Source organism: Furipterus horrens, unplaced genomic scaffold, assembly GCF_987537825.1.
Source record: "Furipterus horrens unplaced genomic scaffold, mFurHor1.1.pri manual_scaffold_3, whole genome shotgun sequence".
NCBI lineage: Eukaryota > Metazoa > Chordata > Mammalia > Chiroptera > Furipteridae > Furipterus > Furipterus horrens.
This window is the reverse complement of record NW_028327173.1, coordinates 90,849,960-90,873,430: the sequence shown is the minus strand read 5'-3', so window position 1 is coordinate 90,873,430 and position 23,471 is coordinate 90,849,960. Positions and strand designations below refer to the sequence as shown.

Here is a 23,471-nt window from a genome sequence, read left to right as displayed (position 1 = left end):
GTCAGGAAAAAAAAAAAAAAAACTCACCAATGAGAGAACAGTCTTGGTTTTTGGCCTTGAGCTAGGAAACCTAGAATTTACAAGTCATGGGCTAACATTATTATCTCATAGGGTATCAAGTGTTTCTATAGAATATACTTCATAATTGTGGAAAGAAATAAACTTACTTTTTAAATCTTATGGTATAGTTTAGACAGAGGGAAAAAGCAAAATAATAGAGGTTTGAGGCAATTGTATAAAAGAAAATTCATTTCAAAAGTAGAAGATGGAAGCCTGTCATTTTCAGATATCAAAAAGCTAAAAGATCTCAAATGTCCTTCACACTTAACTCACCAAAAAAATTTAAATACTGGTTTCCAAGCCTTCTACTAATCAGTTTCTAAGTCATTAACTAATTATGAGATTGGAGGTTTGGAAGGGACCTTTAAGATCATGTGAATTACACCTACTCATTATTTTACAAATAAGAAAAAGGAGGCTCAAATAATTTAAATGAACACACAAGAAGTTGGTGGACAAACACAAACGAAAAGCCAGGACCCAATTTCTGGTCAGCATGTGATCCTCAGGAATTCCTAAAAGTCACATAGCGAGGGAATGTAAGCCTCACTGTGCATATGAGGATATTAAACTTTACAATAAAAGGGCCAGCATGCAGCTGAGCAACTGGCATCTATTGAGTGGCCTGTGGCTCACCTGTCCACCCTGGGCAGGGATAAGAAGGGTTAAATGATAACAGGACATTAGAGGAATTTGTCTCATCTGCCTTATGAAAAATATCTAACCTCACAGACCCTCTGACTCTCAGTTTAGTACTTTGTTAGTTGACATCTGTGATGTATGATTTCATGTGTTACTTTGATTGGGCCACGGGATGCCTAGTTATTTGGTGGAATATTATCCTGGGTCTGCCCTGGCTGGTTTGGCTCAGTGGATTGAGCGTCGGCCTGCGAGCTAAGTGTCGCTGGTTCGATCTTCCAGTCAGGGCACATCAGAGAAGGAAAACTCTGACTCCAAAAAACCTCCGCTGCCTTGCGGCATACCTCTTCAGGGGAAAGGCTAAGGGAGTAAACCCCGACAGAAAATCCGGAGCCGGAGTCCCTAAGGCGGTTTGACGTTGTGGTCAACACTGGCAACTCCTGCGGCGCACCTGAAGCCAAGCTGTATTGACTCCGTCTTTCCCTTGGACCCTTCAGCTGCGAAGAGAGGGGGGGTCTGCTGCCTGGGCAACAGCAGACCCTCCATATCACCCTGCCCAGGCTCTGTAGCTTCAGCTTCACTGGAGAGGACACTCCAGCGTCATCGCAAGATGTCGATTCAACACGGGAGGAGACAGATACCGTGTCACTCCCGAGTCGGACTGCACAGCCATTGTCGGAGGTGCAGATAGACTCTTAAGAAGCTACACCATCGTCTCTCGAGATGGAGGGCTGCCGATGACGTGATTATCCTGGGTGTCTTGGTGAGGGTGTTTCTGAATGAAATTAACATTTAAATCAGTAGACTGAATAAAGCAGATTACCCTCCTTAATGTGAGTGGGCCTCTTTCAATCAGTTGAAGGCCGGAATAGACTAAAATGGCTGATTCTCCCCTGATGTGCAGGGAATTCCTCCTGCCCAGCTGCCTTCAAACTAAAATATTTGCTTTTTCCTGCCTTCAGACTCCAACTGGAACAGCAACTCTTCCTTCATTCTCAACCCCGGAACTACACTATAGGTTCTTCTGAGTCTCCAGCTTGCCAATTCCAGACCTCAGAGCTTACCAGCCTCTATAACCACAAAAACCAATTCCTTATAAAAAAACCTCTCTCCCCCTCCCTCTCCAAAAAGATAGATATAGACATAGATATGCATCCTATTGATTGTGTTTCTCTGTAAAACCCTAGTACAATGTCCCTGTCATATTTAAACTTCAATCAATTATAATTACTTTTTTAAATTGTCAACTCTCCATTGATAAGAAACTTTAGTTCAGGCTAAACATTGTAGAGACCCAAAGCCCAAAAGAGTGCAAAAATACAAAAACCTGCATGCCAGATATATTCAATTATATTTCTAAAATTGATGAATGTAAACATTCTCTGTGTTACAATAAAAAGGCTGTCATTCTGCAGGTCTCAGTTTAGTATGAAACTGACCAGCACAGTCACCTTCTTTTCCCAACAGAGGAGGTTTTGAAATGTCACACTGAGTGATCACACCACTTGCAAGATTGCTAACACTGCTTCACTCACTCACATTTGACTTGGATTTTCTCTCTTCTAATGAACAAAATGTCTTTCTTCCTTGCCAGGCTGTGAAGGGGAATGTTTCCAGGCAGAGTGTGTTAAAATACAGTTAGAGAGACAAAATTGCCCCCAATGTTCTCTTCCTTTTGAGATGTAGCATAGGATCTCCTTGCTGCTTGGTGAAGCAATTAGGGCAGCCAGTAAGAGCTTTAATTCATGTGCTCCAGGCTTCTACAATGCCACCATTTCTTAATGTTATTATTCTGCTTCTGTTTCAAGTGATGGCATTGAATGAGTCTGTGTGCCTGTGAGGACTTTGACTGCTCATCAGCAATGAGGAGGAATGAGGGATGTGTGAACATCCAAAAGTGATAAGATGGAAGTGAGATTATAATTCACAAAGTTTTTATTTTTTTTAAGCAGAGGAGCAAACATGTCATTTTCAAAAACTGAACCATAATCTGCTAATTCAAATAGGTTTTTGAATGCAATGTGTCAAAAAATTAGAGAATAAGTCTGTCGCTTCAAGACTTAGCAAACAGTTGGATCCAGGCTAGAAGTGTACAGCTGTTCTACCATAAGTATTTGCAAATGTTTCAATATGAAAGTGTGCCAGTGGTACAACATTTGAAGACATATGGTAATGTTTTGCATCACACCTTTATTTTAGGAAGATTAGAAGCAGTCTCCTTTGTCCCCTATGATAACAATAGTATTGTTTCAGTGACTTTCAGTGTACAGAAGAAACTGAATTGCCTTCTTGTTCATTTGTTCAAATAAATATTTTCCTTTGAATACAACAGCTGCATTCTGGCAAAAGCGGGTATAATAGAGGTGATACACTCACTGGAAATGAGACACAGCTTTAGCATCCTAACTAATCATCTAAGGAGACACACTGCATTTCCCTTCACTCCTCTTAAAAATCTGAGTGCCATGCAGAGCTTTATATGGGATGTCCAGCTTGACCACTTCACCAACCCGGTTCCGCAACTAACAAGCCTTTTGTAAAAGGAATGCCTTCAGTTTCTCAATCTTTATGCCAACTGGCCCAGAACCACCATATTTACCCAGTTGCATCCATTCCATATCCTGACTTTTACAGATCTCCACTTATTTGTCAGTTGTCCCCCTGGTGTGCATCCCTTTGCTCCAAGCTTGGTATTCAAAATGGCCACCAGCCATCCCCCCATCCAAGCCCTTTCAATTCTGATCTCCTCTTTCATTGTCCATGACCTAAGACTGTGGAAACCTCACTGCTTGGCATGAACTTCCCCACCTGAGTACTATGCTTGCAAGTAGCTAGCTCTTTTTAGAAATAAGTCACCCTTTGGGCAATAGACATCAGTGGTCACACGGTTGAAGGCAGTGGACTACTGAAAGGAATAAGTGAGCTTCTCATCCAAGCATAAATCCACACAAAGTTTCCACACACACTTAAGCTGGCCATACAACCCAGGAAATGTACAGCACCAGCAAAGTTCATCTCCACAGGCTCTCTCTCCCTCTTCTGTGCTCTCATTCATTTTCCAAAGCACTGCCTCTCCCCACCACTCTTTCAGGAACAAAGACGCTCATTGCCTCTCTGCTGATCCTTCAACTTTCCATCAGCTTCCACTTTCAGTAAAGGATGTACTTTCAGTTCTTCACACTCCAGTTATGTTACCTCTAATGAGCAAGCAATTATCCAGGGTCCAGTAAGTGCATGGTTCTATCTAATAAGAGGAAGAGCAGGGTGAATGAAGAACAGAGAGCACTTGGCTCAGAATCCAGAAACCCAAGCACAGGCTCAGCCACACTAACCAGCTCTGTGACTTTCCCTTCAAGGACTTCAGTTTCCTTACATCTAAAACAACAGCACTGGATTAGGTGATGTCTGAGAGATCTTTCATTGTATGGACCTGTGGACCTAAGTTTGCACAGTATTTTATATTTTCAACATATTTTCATGCATTCATTCAACATATAAGATCCTTAGCTTCAAAACAACCTGTGGAGTAAATCAGGAAGATATTACTATCTCCCATATTAGAGGTGAGGACTTTAAGGTTCAGTGAGATTAAATTACTTCCATGAGGTCATGGGCCTCTTGAAGAAACTTAATATGTGGTTAGATAGACAGAAGTGATGGAAAAAAGAAAAAGAATAATACAAGATATTTGTTTCATAAGGCTATAAATACTATGGGAATTCAACAGGACCACCCACACCCCCAACCCCCAAATATCACTTGGGACAACTCTACTTGGTAAAAACACCTCTCAATAGAGGGGAAACTTGGGCTGGGCCAGAAAGAAAAAGCAGGTTTTAGTAAATAAAACAAAAAAGAAAAAGGCATTTCTGGCAAGGAAAACAAGAACTAAGATCTAACCAGTAATTATCATTTTCATAAATCTGTACTTAGCAGAGGATCTTGCTTTCAATTCTACTAAGAAACGTATTGGTTTCAGAAAGGTAATAACTGCTAAATGTTACTTCTGGAGCATCACTAAGAGAAGTGCCCACTGAGTTCTAGAGTGAAGTGGTTCTGATGATGAATAGACATCAGGAGGAGAAAAAAAATTTCATTGACCCAGATCAAGTCAAATACCTTGTTATGTCACCAGGGTTACTCTTGATCACCAAGGAAATGTCCATCCCAATCTTATTTTACTGTTGTATAGGATCAGTCAAAGAAAATAATCCTACTTCTATTAAAATTACCAAAATACAAAAGTTATTTTAATAAAAGTATTAGCACACCTGAAGTACCTTATCAAGCAAGACATCTATTTCCCTTTTCTTAAAATAGTATCCCACCTCTTCCCTAATTCCCTCTCTGGAAAATTAGAAGAGGGGGTAAAAACATTCTCATGACCCTGCTCTAGATAAAGTATAGAGCATTTGTAGTTTTCCTTAGTGTTTCATAATTTTTTAAAAACTGGTATGTGTAAAAGTAATGTTTTAATTATTTTTGGTGTCTAAGCTCATTTATCTTTTATTCAAATTTTAATATTTTATAATTAGTATACATTTGAATTTTAGTTGCCTTAAACTGTGTGACTTAGAGAGGCAGGACTGTGTGTATTTAACTCCATTTTTAGGTCACTCTAGTACTCCTTCGCATACACACGAGTACCTGATAGTAGTGAAAGCAAGGATAATGCAGGTAAAGATGATAATTGATTAAGATGATGATAATGATGGTGATGACAATGGTGGTGATGATGACATTGATGGCAAGTAATCACAGTGATTAACAATGCATTTTTCTCCTTCAATAACTTCTGCATCAGATATAAGCCATGTTCCTCCTCCATGACACCAAATTTCTTTCCTCTCTAGTGATTTGGTGAGATCAAAGAAAATTAGTAGAACTCTTGCTTTATCACAGGGGAACTCAGCAATAAAACATGTTAAGTGGGATAAAGAAGGAATCATAGAAAGAAAAGTAAATCATATGAAGCCTCAGATGCAAAAAAAAGTTAAGTTTTTTTCATAAATGTTTGAAACTTGAGCATATCTGAGGAGGTGCTGGAGACAAAAATGCCATCAATAACAATGGTTGGTCTGAGAAAGCAAAGCTAGGCCACCTCTATCCATCAGGTGGACCAGAGTGATTAGCCATGACAGGTAACTCTGAATAATTGCCCTAATCACTTCAGTGAGCCCTCTACCTTGTCCCAGCAAAGAAGAGATGCCTTAGTCAGCTTCAGAGACCAGAAACCCTTACACCTGACATCTCTAACCAAGATGCATTTAGTAATGAAAGCATTATTTTCATTATTGTTCATTAGAAGAGATGAAAGAGAGTTCAATAGAGACCTTAAAGTTGGCCATAGATAAGGACCTCATTAAGTGGCTCAGGGGTCTGCATTTTCAGGTTAACTTGATGTGATGACCTATTAGTGGAGACTGATAAATAGCAAGAAGGACAAAAATATGTCACCCAGAATTGGGTTGTGGATTCAGCTCTTCTAGAGAGTAGGGGGTAATTAGAGCAGTGTGTCATCAAAACTTTTTTATGTCAACTGTGGAACACTCTCTAAATAAGAAACTGTCAGATCTGCTTAAATCTGTGAGAGATGGGTCTTCTTTTCAGGCTATACCTACTCATTAGAGATGCCAGCTTACTTTAGAGGGCTACATGGTGAGGTGCTTTATTTGAATCTTATTTCTTGTGCATTTGTTTATTTTGCTACAAAATAAAACATAAATGATAAAACTTTTTAACCCTTGAAGAAATTGATTTCCTATGACTTTCCCTAATATTCAAGCATTTTGCCTCACTACTCAAAATTTTTAAAGAAGCCAAAATAACTTATTCTGAGTTTGAGCAAACCAGTTACCCTAACTGTCTACCCAATGGCAAGAAATTTTCATGGCAGAAAAGCAATGCATAAAAATCTCTGTAATGTGCTGGAGACTATAGGAGCGCATAGAGCTTAATATAAGTAATCCTTTTAGTGCAACAACATCATTGTCCATACACCAATGTGCAGACTTTTCTTTATTACAGAATTCGGCACATCTTATTAGAGATATTACTTTTGTGTCAGTTTCCCCACACGAACCTGAGCTTTCACAGGGGTTGGAATTAATGCTCACTTTTAATCCCTTAGTACCTTTCCCCATACTTGGCAGTTAGTAGGAGCTGAATAAATGTTGTGCAATTTTTCTTTAAAGCATGAATAATTACTTAGGTTAGCACAATTCCAAATAATCATTTTAATTAAAATTGTGTTCTTGAACTAATTTTCACGTATGTTGATATCATTCCTTTACTCTTTTTCTTCTCTTTTATAAAATCTCTGTCTCCCTTCCTTTTTCCATCTTTCATTCATTCTATATCATTCACTTTAAAGCTAATGTAAGATTTCCTTTAAGGAAAGAGTATGTCAGAGAAAAAAATTGAAAAGGAATGGATATTTATGGAGTGACTACCATGTGTTTCATGGGATGCTAATTTTTAATACATTATCTCATTAAACCCTCACAAACATGCAGAGGCAGCTAATATCTCAACTGAGGAACTGGAGTTCAAAAAGGTAGGGAATTTTCCCTACAACTATTCTAATTCCAAATTGCATAAACATTGCCCTGTACCAAACAGCAAGGAAGAAATAGAAAAGTTTCCAACTGATGTAAAGTAGATCACATTCTAAAAGATACTCAAAGTCTTAATGTATTTCTTTAATATTCAAATAATAAAACCAGCAAATTTTTCTATTATAAGGAAACTAAATTTTGGACCAACCAAAGCTCTTCTCATCTGCCTTAAGCCTGATTACATAAATGTGGAAGTGGCAGAGACTGCTCCATAAAAGAATGTTTGGGAAAATATACACATACCAACACAGCACTTCTGCCCTTCCCAGAAAATATACGAGGTCTTTTTGAAAAAAGTCCAGCCATTGTTAATATAATGAGAACATTCTGCATGACACCAATGTAACCTGGAAGCCAGGGAGAGTGGACTGGAATGTGCATGAGGGAACAATGATCACTTCACTGTACTAGTCAATGGGGGTGGTAGATGCCAGCCATTGAGTGAGCATATATACTTTCATCACATTCAAAATGACAGAGTGAGTAGAACAACAAACATGCATCAAATTTTGTGTTAAGCTTGAACATTCATCCAAGGAAACTATTCAGATGATTCAGAAGGCCACAGCTATGGGCAACTGGTGATTGGCAGCTTCATCATGACAATACACCTGATCATGCATCACATTCTCATGAAGTTCTTTTGCAAGGCATCAAATTACCCAGGTGACTCAGCACCCTTATAGCCAGATTTGGCGCTCTGTGACATCTGGATTTTTCCAAAATAAAAATCACCTTTAAAAGGGAAGAGATTTCAGACCATGGATGAGATTCAGGAAAAACAATGGGGCAGCTGATGGTAACTGGGAGAACTCTGTTAGGTGCCAAGGTGACTACTCTTAAGGAGACTGAGGCATCATTGTTCTATGTACAATGTTTCTTGTATCTTGTATCTTCTTCAATGAATGTCTCTATTGTTCATATTACAATGCCGTGTATCTTCTGGACAGACCTTGTATAAAGATTTTATTTCCTTTTTACAGAGGGAAGAAGGGAAAAATGAAGGAAGGAGTGCAATCCATCTGCAAATTATTAACAAAACACTTTTAACTGTAGAAATAACTATTTTAGAACATAATCCTAAAATGTTGTTTAAGATGATTTTATGAGTGTATCACACAGTGGAAAATGTATTCTGTTTCAGGAATGAAGGAAAACAAGTCATTTTCAAAAGGAAACATGATGGTACATTCAGAGTTTTAGCCCAAGGATTGGAGAGCTCTAAATCACAGAGACTATGTGCTCACTGGCAGCATTACTAGACTTCTTCCCAGTTGAATAAAGCCAGGCCTCAAATCCCAATGGACTAACAAGCAAATTAGAAACATACTCATAGAGAGCAGGCTGATAGCTGCAGGGGGTGGGGGGTTAGGGGAGATGGGTTGGTTGGCGCTGGAGGGATTGAGCATGAAAGAAAAAAGAGAAAGAACTCATGAACAGGGACAACAGTGTGGCAATTGCGGGGCGGGGACATGGGTGGAGGTGGAAGAGGGTATAGGGCGATTACACGGTAATAAAAAAAGTAAAAGGAAGAAAATAAAGGATATCCACTTTCTTTTCCTAAGAGAAAACAATTTTTGGATTCTTTAATAAGCAACAAATAAATGCTAGTTCAAAATAAAAAATACCATTGGAACATTTGTTTAACAATCTGACACTTTTGTCAAGAAATGGGTATTTAAAACATAAACATAAGTGAAGTAATTGCATTTTCTCTTCAGCAGAGAAAGGTAGCCTGGAGGCCCCTACAACAAAGAAATACAAAAGAAGCAAAACTTTGTGCTTCTATGGAAATGCAAACCTTTTCACTGGGACTTTACTCCAAACAGTGCCAAGCCTCTGGCCAACTTTGACACTGTCCCAAAGAAAATGCATAGTTGTAAATTACTTCAACAAAAATTCTGATGAATTAATGGCAAGATATTCTGCATTTTAAAGGTAGCAATTGGCTTTATTCATCTGTGGATGATAATCCTAGACAAATTACATTAATATTTAGAAAGATATTAATGTATCTTTTTTACATATATTGAGTGGCTAAAGCAGAGCCACATAGGCAAGAAACTGAAAAGTTGGGACTTTCACTTATAACTCTTACGCCAAGACCTCATAGGATTATTTTTAATCAGTAAGACAAATGTTCAAAAACTGCTTCAAATAGTTTGGGGACAATGAATAAATAAATTAAATATCTAAAAATTTGGAAAACGGAAAGCAAGGTCTCTAGGAGAAAACCTGCTTCTCTGTAATACATGCAAGACGATAACTTGTGAGCCATGTTTCCCTTTTATAAACGTCCCTGTAGACTTCCCTGTAAAGAACTTAAGGAAATGGGATGCATGAGAAGAAATAAAAGCACCACATTTAGAACAAGGCATTTTATAATTACTACCAAAGACCAATTCACATAAAATAGTAATAAATAGCACACAGAAAATTTTACTGAACAAGCATCCAAAGGGCATTGAAACAATCAAATACCAGAATGTTACAATTCCTTAAATAGGACAAAAATATTGACACACTGGTATATTAAAAAAAAAAAATGCATTTCACTTGTTCGAGTTTTGCAGACTTTTATTGAACTTTCCGTTCAACTTTGTGTCAATTGAGCACCTATAATCAGATTCAGATCCCTTACCTGCAACCCGGTGTGGCACAGAACTTGTAAACAGATCAGCTCAAGCTGAGAAGCATCTTTTTTTTTTTATCCTATTTTTTTTTCTCTTTTACTTTTTGGTTTTTCAATTACAGTTGTCCCATTTTTCCCCCATTGCTCTCCGCCACGCAGCCCACCCCTCCTCCCACAATCATATCCCTCCCCGTTGTCCATGTCCATGAGTCATTTATACACGTTCCTTGACTAAACTCTTCCCTTCCTTATCCCCCTTCGCTGAGAAGCATCGTAAAGCAAACTGCCCAGATGCTAAATTCAAGTCAACGCATTTATTGGAAAGAAACAAATTAATGCATTTGCATGGGAATTCTTCCAAAATGTCTCCCAGTAGCTTAACAAGGAATCAGATAAGAAGCCAGAGAAGGGAGATTAATGGGGCCGCAGGGGCCAAATACAAGAAGAAAAAAGAAAGGGAAGGTCCCTGGGCCAGATCTTTGGCTAGAGAACGCCATCACTCTGTCTTTCCTTGGCTGCCTCATCATCCTCAGTTCACCCAGAAGTTATTTGGGTGCCAGCAAAAGCAAATTAGTTACTGTTTTCAGATTTTCTATTTTCATAAAAAAATTGAGATACTTTAAAATCCCATGTTTGGCAGACTCATAGACATGAAAGTGGACTGGCACCTGCCAAGGCATTGGGTGAAAGAAGTAAAGGGATTAATAAGTACAAATTGGTAATTACAAAATAATCACATGGATGTAAAGTACAGCATAAAAAATATAGTCAAAAATATTGTAATAATTATGTCTGATACCAGGTGGGTATTGTAAATATAGGTATAAACATTCTGTAAAGTATATGATTTTCTAACCATTATGCTGTATACCTAAAACAAATACAAAATAATATTGAAAGTAGACTGTAATTAAAAACAAATGTAAAAAAAATTAAAATTTAAAAAATCCCATGTTTGGTATATTATTATTCTATGATATAATAGATTATATTCATCAGACCAGGTTATGCTGGGTTAACAAACTGTCCCCCAAATCTCAGTGTCACACAGTATCACATGTAACCTCTCATCATTTTAATTGTCAAACACATGTCACATGAACATGGGGAGATTATAAACTTACCCAAGAAGGGTAGTACTTATTTGTGAATAATAAGACATACTACAGCAGCAGACCAGTTGACAAGATTTTAAATGTATGTGTTTTACTCTTTAGTCATTACTCATTGAAGTTTTTTTGTATCATAATTTATTTTTCAATGCAGTGTACATAGAAAAGAAACTGTGAAATATATACAATTTTCTGTAAGTTAAAATAGGATACTTTTTGATAATATTTGAGTGCTAGTGTCTTCTATTTTTCCAGAAAAAAAAAATTCTATTTAATGATCTTGGATGCCAACCCGTGGCATGAAAAAAGGATCTTGCTGAGTTTGTCATATCTTTCCTCTAACAAACAGCTAGACTACTTCAATAGACACCTTTGATCATCCTTTGTGGTTCAGCCCAGTCATCTCCCCACAAAGAGAATCTGACTATGCTTAAAAACTTTCAATGGCTTCCCATTGCTCTTAGCAGGGGCTGGCTATGGTTACCATGGTTCCTATAACTGTTCTGATGTGGTCTCAGCTTACTTCTCCAGCCTCATCCTTTGCTGCTCCCAGCTCCACCTTACCTTTACCTTTCCATTTCTTAAATAAGCCTTCCCCCGGGCCCTTATACATGCTATTATCTTCCTGGAACATGCACCTCTCCTTTTCATCTCCAACTTTCAAAAACAAAAACAAAAAACTCTCTGTCTTTGCACGGGACAACTTCTCCCTACACAACCTGCAGTTGCAGTTTGAGAGTAACCATTCACAGGAAATCTTTCCTGGTATCAGAGACTGGGTTCAGCACTCCTGATTTTCAACCTCCACCCCCTATACTGGGTACTTCCTCTATCACAGCACTTACTACACTTGTTCTAATTGTTGTTTAATTGTTTGGCTCTTTCAACAGACTCTAAGGAGAGAAAGTACTGAGAGAACAAATGGCTCATGGAGTTCTGGGGTCAGTTTAAAGTGGCCTTGAGGGATTTCTGGTCAAGATGGAGGCCTAAATAGACATGCTGCACCTCCCTCCACAACTAAGAAGGAATACAACTACCTCAAAACTAGAAACAACCAGAAGTTCCAGAAAACCAAGATGCATGGAACTCCAACAAACAAAGATATAAAGAAGAAATACTCAGCCAGACAGATAGAAGGGGTGGAGCCAGGGTGGAGAAGATGAAGTGTGGTGGTGGCAGCAGCATTGGCAGCGACAGTGGCAGTCTGGTGGAAAAGGAAGTTACTCTTTTTTAAAAGTCAGGAACAACACCTGGGGAGCATTCCCAGCTCCTCACCAGACAGCTCAGCTCACAGTACCAGCACTGGGGAAAATCAAGCCTCATTACTTCTGACTGTGCAAATCAGTGGGGGTTGGGGTGGAGGCAGAAACTGCATGTCTCTCAGCAGAGTTCGCTTGTTGAAAGGACCCCAAGGGTCCTAGAACATCCATAGACCCATCAACTCTGGGAAAGACAACTAGAGCAACAACTAGAGAGGCACTGGTCCCATACAGAAGTGGGAGAAGTGCCTGGAAAAGGGGCAAGTACTGGCCAAGTGTCATTGTTCCCTCTCGGACCCCTCCCCCACATACAGCACCACAACGTTGTGAAACAGGTCGACCTCTACTGACAAATCCCTAAGGCTCTGCTCCTTACAACGTAACAGGACTGACAGCTCTACCTAAGACACAGAGGCAAACACACACAGGAGCCTGTCAAGATGAGGAGACACAGAAGTATGGCCCAAAAGAGGAAATGAATGAAGGTTCCAGTGGGAGAGCTAAGTGACAAGGAGACAGCCAACCTAACAGATGAGAAGATAGCCAACTTAACAGGCATATAATTCAAAACACTGGCATTAAAGATACTCACAGACTTGACAGATATGCTTAAGCATGACAAACACATAAGGGAAAAAGTAAAGGCTATTTAAATGAAATGAAGGAAAATCCACCCAAAACCAATGGTGAAGGGAAGGAAGTCAGGTTTCAAATGAATGATTTGGAACACAAGGTAGAAGAAAACAGTCAACCAGTACAGAATGAGGAAACAAGAATTTTAAGAAATGAGGAGAGGCTTAGGAATCTCTGGGACAACTTTAAACGTGCCAACATCCGAATCATGGAGGTGCCAGAAGGAGAAGAGCAAGAGCAAGAAATTGAAAGCTTATGTGAAAAAGTAATGATGAAAAACTTCCCAAATTTGGCAAAGGAAATAGGCATACAGTCCAGGAAGCACAGAGAGTCCCAAACAAGCTAGACCTGAAGAGAACTACACCAGGACACATCATAATTAAAATGCCAAAGGTTAAAGATAAAGAGAGAATCTTAAAAGCAGCAAGAGAAAAGAGGAGAGTTACCTACAAAGGGGTGCCTATAAGAGTATCAGCTGATTTCTCAAAAGAAACTTTGCAGGCAAGAAGGGACTGGCAAGGAGTATTCAGTGTAATGAAAAGCAAGGACCTACAACCAAGATTACTCTATCCAGCAAAGCTATCATTTAGAATGTAAGGGCAGATGAAGTGCTTCCCAGGCCAGGTAAAGATAAATGAGTTCATCATCACCAAGCCCTTAAATATGAAATATTAAAGGGACTTATTTAAGAAAAAGAAGAAGATAAAAATTTTAAACATTAAAATGAAAACAAACTCACAACTATCATCAACAAAACCTAAAAAATTAAAAACAGAATCCAAGTAAGCAAACCAGAATAGGAACAGAATCATAGGTATGGGCATCATTTGGAGGGTTATCAGCTGGAAAGGGAAAGTGGGAGAAATGAGAACATGGTACAGGGATTAAGAAGCATAACTGGTATGTACAAAATAGACAGGAGGAAGTTAAGAATAATATAGGAAAGGGTGAAGCCAAATAACTTTTATGCACAACCGATCGACATGAACTAAGCGGGGTGGGATTGCTGGAGGGAAGGTGAGTACTGGGCAAAGAGGAGCAAAGGGAAAAGAAATTGGGACAACTGTAACAACATAATCAATAAAATATACTCAAAAAAGGAGAGAGAGAAAGAGATATTGAGTTCAAGGACCACAGTTTACCCATCAGGCACTAGGAGGATGCTCAAAGCCCATGCAGGGCCTACCATTCTTCAGCAGACCCCTGTCAAGACACTAATGACCAGGGAGGAATGGACATGTCAACTCTGAGAGAATTCATGAGCTCACCTGGTGATAAAAACATGGTTGCCCAGATGATACTAACCAAGCCTGGACTTTAACAAATATATTAATTCATTCAGTAGGGAGTGGGCAGAAAAACTCTGATAAGGAATTTGAATTTTTTAATTGAACCAATTTATCTGAAAAGGACTATTTTAAAGAGAAAGAGATTATTATTGTAGTTGTCAAATTTAAGTGTCTTCTGGCAGCAATGAGAATGGGGGCTCAGGAGTAATGCATGTTCAAGGTAAAAACAATCAGGGAAACTGCCGTTTTGTTTTACACATCTCCATTATAGTATATTGATTTGACCCTATTTTATCAATGGGCAAATTATCACCCCAACACCTCTGACCCAAATTATTGTGTGTGGACATTACAGGTGTGTGAATATTAATTAAATAACACTTCTAAGAAATAGTCATCATTCTTAAAAGAAAATTTCTTCATTGTTATCAACTCATGTGATATACCTACAATTATACAAAGGGTAACATTTACCTAGTGTCTATTATTTCTCAGCAGAGAAGGAAAACTCTGACTCCAAAACACCTCCGCTGCCTTGCGGCATACCTCTTCAGGGGAAAGGCTAAGGGAGTAAACCCCGACAGAAAATCCGGAGCCGGAGTCCCTAAGGCGGTTTGACGTTGTAGTCAACACCGGCAACTCCTGCGGCGCACTTGAAGCCAAGCTGTATTGACTCCGTCTTTCCCTTGGACCCTTCAGCTGCGAAGAGAGGGGGGGTCCGCTGCATGGGCAACAGCAGACCCTCCATATCACCCTGCCCAGGCTCTGTAGCTTCAGCTTCACTGGAGAGGACACTCCAGCGTCATCGCAAGATGTCGATTCAACACGGGAGGAGACAGATACCGTGTCACTCCCGAGTCGGACTGCACAGCCATTCTCGGCGGTGCAGATAGACTCTTAAGAAACTACACCATCGTCTCTCGAGACGGACGGCTGCCGATTATTTCTCAGTACAAGCACCTTCATGTTATAAATGAAGAACTTGAGATGGGGGAGGGATAAGTGCCTTGTACAAGATCACACAATAGCACATGGACTTTAAGCCCAGTTATGTCCAACTACAAAGTATTTGCATATTCCACTTTTTCAAAAGTTTGTAACAGGAGTTTCTGTCTTTAAGGCATGTAGTAAAATATAACTTTAAAAACCTTTAACACAAGATTTAAAGTTCTATAAATATGGAGTTTCATCTATGTAAATCAACATGCATGGTTTTCTAAAAAATAAATAAAAGTTTTGATATTAGGGATCAATAGGTTAACTCTTGTATGTGACACCTTCAATAAGTGATTTAACCATTTTGAGCCCAGTGTTTCCTCAGTGGTTGAATGAGAGGAATAATACCAACATCAAATTTGCCATTTAACTCTTCCTTTTCCTTTGGGAGTAAAGAGGAAACAGACATTCTTTGAATAGAACAGAGGTGGATCATGCTCTATGAATGGCTTCTTCCATCCAAGTACACTGCTTTGTGCTGGTTGTTGAACATGGTTGCTATTTCCACAGGAAGGGCACTCTTGGATGCCCTTCTCTGTCGACCTTCTTCAGCTGCATTATTTCTCCCACCACTGGTCTTCACTGAAGTCCATAGAGCAAGAGCAGAACTTGGCAACATGTCCCGGAAATTAGAATGACAAAAAAAAAAAAAACCTTGTACTTGTGCCTGCAAGAATTCCAGAGTGAGGATGCTGCTGTTCAGAGTAGAATTTCATTCCATGAGTATCAGAATTTGAGGCCAGAGAGTAAATACCACTGCATTGCAACACAGGAGAGGGCAGCCATGTAATACTGATGTCTTAATTGATTAAACCTCAGTTAACAGCGGGGTGATTTTATTTGGTCATTGTTCACTGTTGAGAATACAGTTTTCCAAAACTGAACATTAAATTCAGCTGACCTAGTGAAAAAAGTATGGTTGCCCAGATGATATTAACCAAGCCTAGACTATAACAAATATATGACACAGCTCTTCAGGATGGTGAGCACTGCCTGTTGTCCAGAATCCTGTTGGCTGATGTTAGTAGCAAAGAAAGAGGGAGAAATTCTTTTAAAATTAAAGAGATTGCTCCTACGTTTAAATCAAGAAATCACAATTTTTCTTTAAATAAAATGAATCGTCAGACATGAGAATAAAAAGGAATATAAGTGAAATGCTATTTTATATCTATTATTTTCAGGGGGACATGTAATGCAAGCCTCAACACAGAGATATTGTCTTGCCATTTAATAAATGTTTTAAAATAAAAATTAGAAGCAGTTCAAAGAAATTAAGTATAAATAAACCTCTCTGGAGTTAGAATCAGGGTCTTTCTTATTAAGAATTAAGGAGCAAATTTTCCCTGAAAATGTATTTGCGTTTGAGGGATGTTTGATAAATAATTTATTTCTTTGTAATAGAAAACAAATAGAGTAGCAATAACAATGAGAAAATTTCCCATAAGTAAAACCAGCCAACGTGGAAGGTAAAGTAAGTGATTGTAACTGTGATGATTTCGGTTTCCTACCTGGCCTCTGGGTAGGGAGGAGGGTGGTGTTGGAGACCAAGTTTTTATTTCAAGATTATGACCTAAAATACATTGTAAAAACATCACTTATTATCTCAAAGCACTGATATCATTTAAAAAACAAAGTATTTGGTCAGGGTTATACCTTATTTTATCAGTCACTTACAACTTAGTACAAGGTATCTCCTAAAAGCAAGTTGGAAAGCACCAGTGTGTGGGGGAAATAGTGCAAGCAGAAAGATGGAGTGGGGACGAACTCAGAGGTTCTAGGTCCTTAGAAGATGATGTAACTGCAGAACCAGCTCAAACTAGCTATATCCTGTTTCTTACAAGACATTGAGTTGTTTTTCAGAGACAAGAGAACAAAACTGCAAGTCATACAGCCAAAGCATGCGTGAACAGAGGAGAAAATATTGTGAATTATACCTAGAACCAGCCCCACTCACTCCCACCTCGACCCTCATAGAACAAAAGGACCAGGATGTGGCCAGAGCTTGAATGCTGGAGTCCTTTCAGAAGCAAAGGGTCTGTTGTCCAAGAAGATCCAGTGCTTGAGTCTCTCCTAAGAACCCTGGATGAAGGAGACATATTTGAGCCTTGCCTTGTGTCTCCTTGCCCTCTACCTCAAATAAATCTTTTTCTTATCCCAAAAGCCAGTGCCATAATATTGGCTCCTGTGTGCCTCGGGCAGCTTGCTCAGTAATGGTGATAACTAGAACACTAATGGAAAAGAAAATCTACCCAAAATGATGTCGATCTCCTGGAGGCTAAATTCTCTGGTTTCGTGTTTTGCTGAGGCTCAATCCAAATGTTGAAGGAACTAAATTTTTCCCAAGCAACTTTAGCAAGAAGCATCAAAAATCCATTTAATAGTGTCCATTTATTTCTTTCAAATGTGGCTTAAAGAAATGATAAAAAATTGTCATTTCCTTTCTGACACACTGTGCATTACTTTGTATTAGTTGGGAAGAGCAAACAGAAGGAACTGGGAGAGGTCCCCCTGGGTAGGTGGGAGAAAACTGGATCAGTACTCCATCAAGTAGTACCTCTAAAGGAGGGTATCATCTCGACCTTCTTCAATGCTACACTTCCAGTACCAAGCACAGACCTGGGGCATGGTCCTCAGTGACTGATTATATGAATAAATATCATATGACCATCACCAAATCACTATGAAATATGCAGGGTAAGTATCATTTGGTCAATGAGGAAACCAAGGCTCAAAGAAGTTAAGACATTTCCCTGAAGTCACAAAGGACAAAAATACAGGTGTTCCTGGTTCCTCCTAAAAAAAACAGTTCTATCCAACCAGGTGTTTCTTTTAATGGACGGAAAAATTATATTTTTTCTAAAATTCATATTAAAGCTCTAAACCCCAACGTGATATTATTAGGAGGTAGAGTCTTTGGGGAAAAATTAAGTTCAGACAAAGCCTTAAGAATAGAGCTCCCATGATGGAATTATTAACCAGAACACACACACACTCTCTCTCTCCCCCTCCCTCCATCCCTCTTTCCCTCCCTGTCTTAGGTACAGCAAATAGGCAGACTTTTGCAAGCTGGGAAGAGGGTCCTCCTTACCAGTAAATAATCAAATCTACAAGCATCTTCATCTGGACTTCCAGCCTCCAGAACTGTGAGAAATAAATGCATGTGATTTAAGCCCCCCAGTCTATGGTACTGTGTTATAACAGTCTGAGCAGACTACTATGGCTTCCGCGTTTAGCTTGAATTTGTGTGAATCACTTATCACCACCTAATATATATAGCACCATATTTCATAGAATTTAAAACACTACATATTGTGACACATGCAAGTATTTTATGTGTACCACTAAGAGAAAAGCTTTCCACTAGGACACAATGCTTCCTTATCACATAGAATATCACTTTATACTCATTAAGAGAGGTTTTAAAGATCTAATTAGGCATAAATTTTATCATGCATTCCTCTGCACATACATTTTTTTAAATAAAAATAATCCATTAAAACATTTCTAAAACTTTTTCACAGACTCCAACTCTTGAATTATTTTTTTTTTGAGGCAGAGCCATCTTATGCTTGTTTTGACACACATTGACATCTTTGGTGCCTATGATCTTTGGTCATACGGCATTTCTTAAAATAAATCCATAAACCCACCAGGGCTGGGTTCCCACCCAGCTTTGCATCGTGTAGCATGGGCCTATTCACACTCCACCTTCCAGGAGGTGACTACATTCCTCTGATTCATCAGTGCCCCAACTCCCATGCCATGACCATTTGTTCGTAGAGGTTAAAAAGGTGATATATATACATTGTCTCTAGAATTTTCTTCCAAGCTCTTGACACCCATTGTGAAGTCGTTTATATCACATGTTTCAGGAAGTGACCAGTGACTGTAAGATGCATCTCAGTATCAGAGATGTTTTTAAAAATTACATGCATTTGGAATTGATAACATGAAGCTTTTTATGGATTTGCTAATTGCCTCACTAGAATGTGAGACCAGGGATTGTTCCTAATTGTTTATAGCATTATCTCCAGTCCTAGAACAATCCTGGTATGCTCTGTGCTCAATAAACATTTATTGAAGACATGATTGAATTCATTCATGAATTCTATGTAAGAGAGGTTTCTTCTTTTGAATTAAATTTGTTCTCTTTGTTGAAAAGCAGTATTTATATCATTTTTCCAAAGAAAAATAAATAACCCAGTATTGAGTTAAATTTTCTTTTCTTTATTTATCTATCCTTTCTAAATTTTCTAATATGACATTATTATGTTATTAATTTTATAATAAAGTATAATATATACATATTATTTTAATTCATGTTGCTTTATTTTTATGTAGCAAATGGTTAAAGCTCTCCGTACTGCACAGCAAAAGCACAATCTCAATTCAATTATTTTTGCGTTCACTCTATTTTCAATACTTTAACTTTTAGAGCATCTTGGTGCAGGGTTTCTTAAAAATGCATATCTAGAGATGAGGATAAATGGAAGGAGACGAAGTCAAGTTACTTTGGGGTCAATCAAAACCTCTTTATAAACCCCAGGCTTGGGCCTGGCTCCAGTGGGCTTGAGCAGATCCCTCTGTTCTCCAGGTTCTGTGGTCTTCAGGGAGGCTCTCTAGACACCCACAACTTCTCTGTGATCTCAAGGTTCTGAAGAAAACTGCGGGCTATTGGCAAGCCTATAGCATGCTACTAAAGAGGCATAAAGAAGTTGAGAAAATTAGGGAAAATATTTTAGTCAAATAATCAGCCTCCCAGACTGGCCAGTTTCAATTTGGATAGTGAGGAGCTGGAAAGGGTTCTATGGACTGAATTGGACCCCCACACCCAATTTGTCTGTTGAAGCCTTAACCCCAATGCCCCAAAATATGACTGTATTTGGAGATGGGACACCTTTACAGAAGCGATTGAATCAAAATGAGGCCCGTTGGGTGGGTCCTAATTCAATCTGACTGGTGTCCTAATAAGAAGAGGAAATCTGGACGCCCACAAGAGACACCAGAGGTGCACAGTTGCCCAGAGGGATGGCTGTGTGAGGACACAAGGAGACAGCCATCTATGTGCTGAGCAGAGAAACCTAAAAAGGAACCCACCCTAACTCCTTCACCTTGAACCTCCAGCCTCCAGACCTGTGAGAAAACTTATTCCTGTTTCTTAAGCCACCAGTCTGTGGCATTTTGTTATGGCTGCCTGGGCAAACTAATGTGGATTATGAAGTTAGTGACCCTGAGTCAGCAAGACTCTTCTCCTTACACAACTTTAAACTCCATAATGTTTTGTCTGTTCTTCTGTGTCCTCTGAGAGATTGTACATGATTTACAGTGGGTATAGGGAGTGGTGGCATAAATGCCTTATACCTACAGATAATTCCAAAACTCTTATTAGCTATTACTCTCCGCCTTTCCCTTTCCCCGCCTCCATGATTTGCTAAAACGTTCTGACCAAGAGACTAATTTGAAATTCCAAGTCCAGCTATGTTCTCTGTGATGGTCCAAACACATCAAGGGTAGGCACAGAAAAGAATATTAGAAATAAGTCTAGAAAATACATCACCCAGTTAATCAGCTCCTTTATAGACAGTTCTAAGTTAGTTTTATCTAACAATGCAGAAATGAAAGTGTATAGCATAAGAATAGAACCTGAAGAACTATTAGCCCAGCACTCTGCATTTGCTAAACATAGGTAATAGACTCATTATCTCACCCCACCCCCTACCCTACTTCTTAACAGTATGTGCTTGATCGCCCTCTTGCCTACATGTAATTCTCCAACAAAATTAAATCTGTCAGCTAGTTCTCAATTTTATAAACTACGAAGGGAAGGGGAGAGAGGAGGTCGACAGGGGCTGTGTTGAGTGGGAGCAAGGCTATTTTCCCCAGGGCTGCTAAAACACCAATCCAACATTTCTCCCAACAAGGGTCTTGAAATATGCCTGCATTCATGGTGCCATAGTGACATCAGCTGGTCAGTTTCTAAACAACACCCAAGTCAGGGAGTAACAGGCTGAGAAAAACATTAAGTTCACGAATGATATAGCCAAGAACCACTGGGTAATTTTTGTTTGTTTGTTTTTTAGCACTCACACGTTAGGTTTCTGAAGTGCTTTTTATAGTGATTCTTCCAAATATGTAATATTAATATCTGGTGAAGTAAACTTTTAGAAATGGGAATTTAAACCCTTCCAGTGGCAACAATTATGATAATAAGTATAATAAATACAAATAAAGTACATAAATTTTACAGGTCATGAATAGATTTTAGTTTTAAAATATAGGGTAGAAACTAGGCACAGTGTGAGATGGCTTCTAGTATGCTATTAAGACATAAAGTGACTCCTCTTGGAGAGTTACACAGCTATGCCAGTTAGGCTGGACCAAATGTGAAATACAAGAAAATTAACAACACAAGAGTGTGAACATAAGAAGAGAGAGTCAAGTCTATCTTAGCTAGATTTCTTTTATTGGGTTACCAGATGAAGGACTTTCAGTAGGAATTTTGGCACTGTGCTAAGTTTCTTAACCCCAAGGTTTGCACTTATTTGTAACACTACTGGAAATTCCGTGAAGCAGAACAAGAACACAGGAGCAGGGATTAAGAGGGTGATTCAGGAGGAAGAATCTAGAGCACTATGCCTATAATTTATGGTGGGGAGTGCAGAGTATATTAAGAAACATTCGTGGGATGCACAAAGCACAGTTTGAAAATAACTGTCTGAAACCTAACTAAGGGGAAGAAATCAGATGACCAAGTTTTAAATAAGATAATCTAGAAACTCAAGAAATTAGTTTGTAATTCAAGGTAACTCCTTTTGTTTATTTATTTATTGTTAAGGCATTAGCAGTACTGTCCTCACTATATATTCATTGGGCAATAGCACAACCCCAAGAAAAGAATGGGTCAAAATAAACTCTTTTCAAAGGTAAAAGAAATGTATTGATAAACAAGGAATAAGAATTGGGTTGGCAAAAAAATCTGTATGGTTTTTTCCCATAAAGTAAGACGCGTTTTTCATTTTCACCAATAACTATTGATCTGGATATTTTGAGTATGTTGGCTATCTCCCGTGTGATATAACATTGAGTGTCTCAGTTAGTGTCTCAATTCGAACACTATCAACTTCAACTGGTCTACTCAACCATGGACCATCATCCAGAGAGAAATCTCCAGCATGAAACTTTGCAAACCACTTTTGACGCGATCACTCACAGCATCTTCTCCATATATTACACAAATCTCTTTTTGTGTTTCAGTTCCTTTTTTACTTTCTTGAAATAATGAATCATGTGCCAAAAATGTGTATTTTCTTCCACCTTCAGTTTTAAAATGGCTACACAAAAATTGATGTTTTTTTAAATGTATACTGATGTGCTAGCTGTCGCAATAAAATCTAACAAAATTTTTTCAAATGAAGTTAAAAACAACTAAGCACTACTAGAGTCATCTTATGGGGAAAAAAACCAAATGAACTTTTTGATGAATCCAATAGATTGATTAAAATCAAAAAATCCTGAAAACATAGATATTGAAATATTATATTATCCTAAAAACAAACAATTTTTCAATAATTTCAGTTGATTTTCTTATGTATATATAGAGAAGCTAAGCTCTTATTTGTAATGACTGCCCACAATAACAAAAATTTCTTGCTCACTATCCATATCAGCCACAAGTCAGCAGTCATTCTGTTCTAGGTGCCTTCATCCCTCAGATTCAGGCTGAAGAAATGCCCCCTGTGTGGAGCACAGTAATCTGTGGCAGAGAAAAGAGCTAAGCCCAAATGACTAGTGGCTCTTCAAGCTTCTGCTCCCTTTTCATTGACCAAAGTAAATCAAATGTCTGCCCCTGTCATCAGTGGGGCAGGGAAGTACAGGGAGAGGCAAAAGAAGACCTATAGTTGTTTGTAAGAAAAATAGTACAATAATTAATAAATAATAATACAAGAATTAACTCTGTGTTTCCCATACTCACAACTGTAAACCTGCTTTTGTCTCATCCTGTATAATCCTCACATAGGGAGACTCTGCAAACCACATGGCTTCAGACGGGGATGTATAATGCTCTTATAGAGAGGACAGAAAAGAGTTAGGAATAATAGTACAATCTACCACCCCACTAAATGCTCAAAGTCTTGTCAAAGTAGATGCTCAATAAATGCTTTGAATTAGTAAGTGAATGACTTAATATTGGCATGACCTCACACTGAATGTACATTGATTCATTTTTCCTGGGG

The 23,471-nt window shown here is 38.6% G+C and overlaps 1 non-coding gene across 1 annotated transcript; it reads right to left on the bottom strand.

The window, feature by feature from the left end:
* Positions 1-22,011: 22,011 nt before the first annotated feature.
* Positions 22,012-22,138, bottom strand: LOC150015496 (U4atac minor spliceosomal RNA). The gene has a single exon (XR_016510380.1). It is a non-coding gene; the product is annotated as a U4atac minor spliceosomal RNA (small nuclear RNA).
* Positions 22,139-23,471: the final 1,333 nt, after the last annotated feature.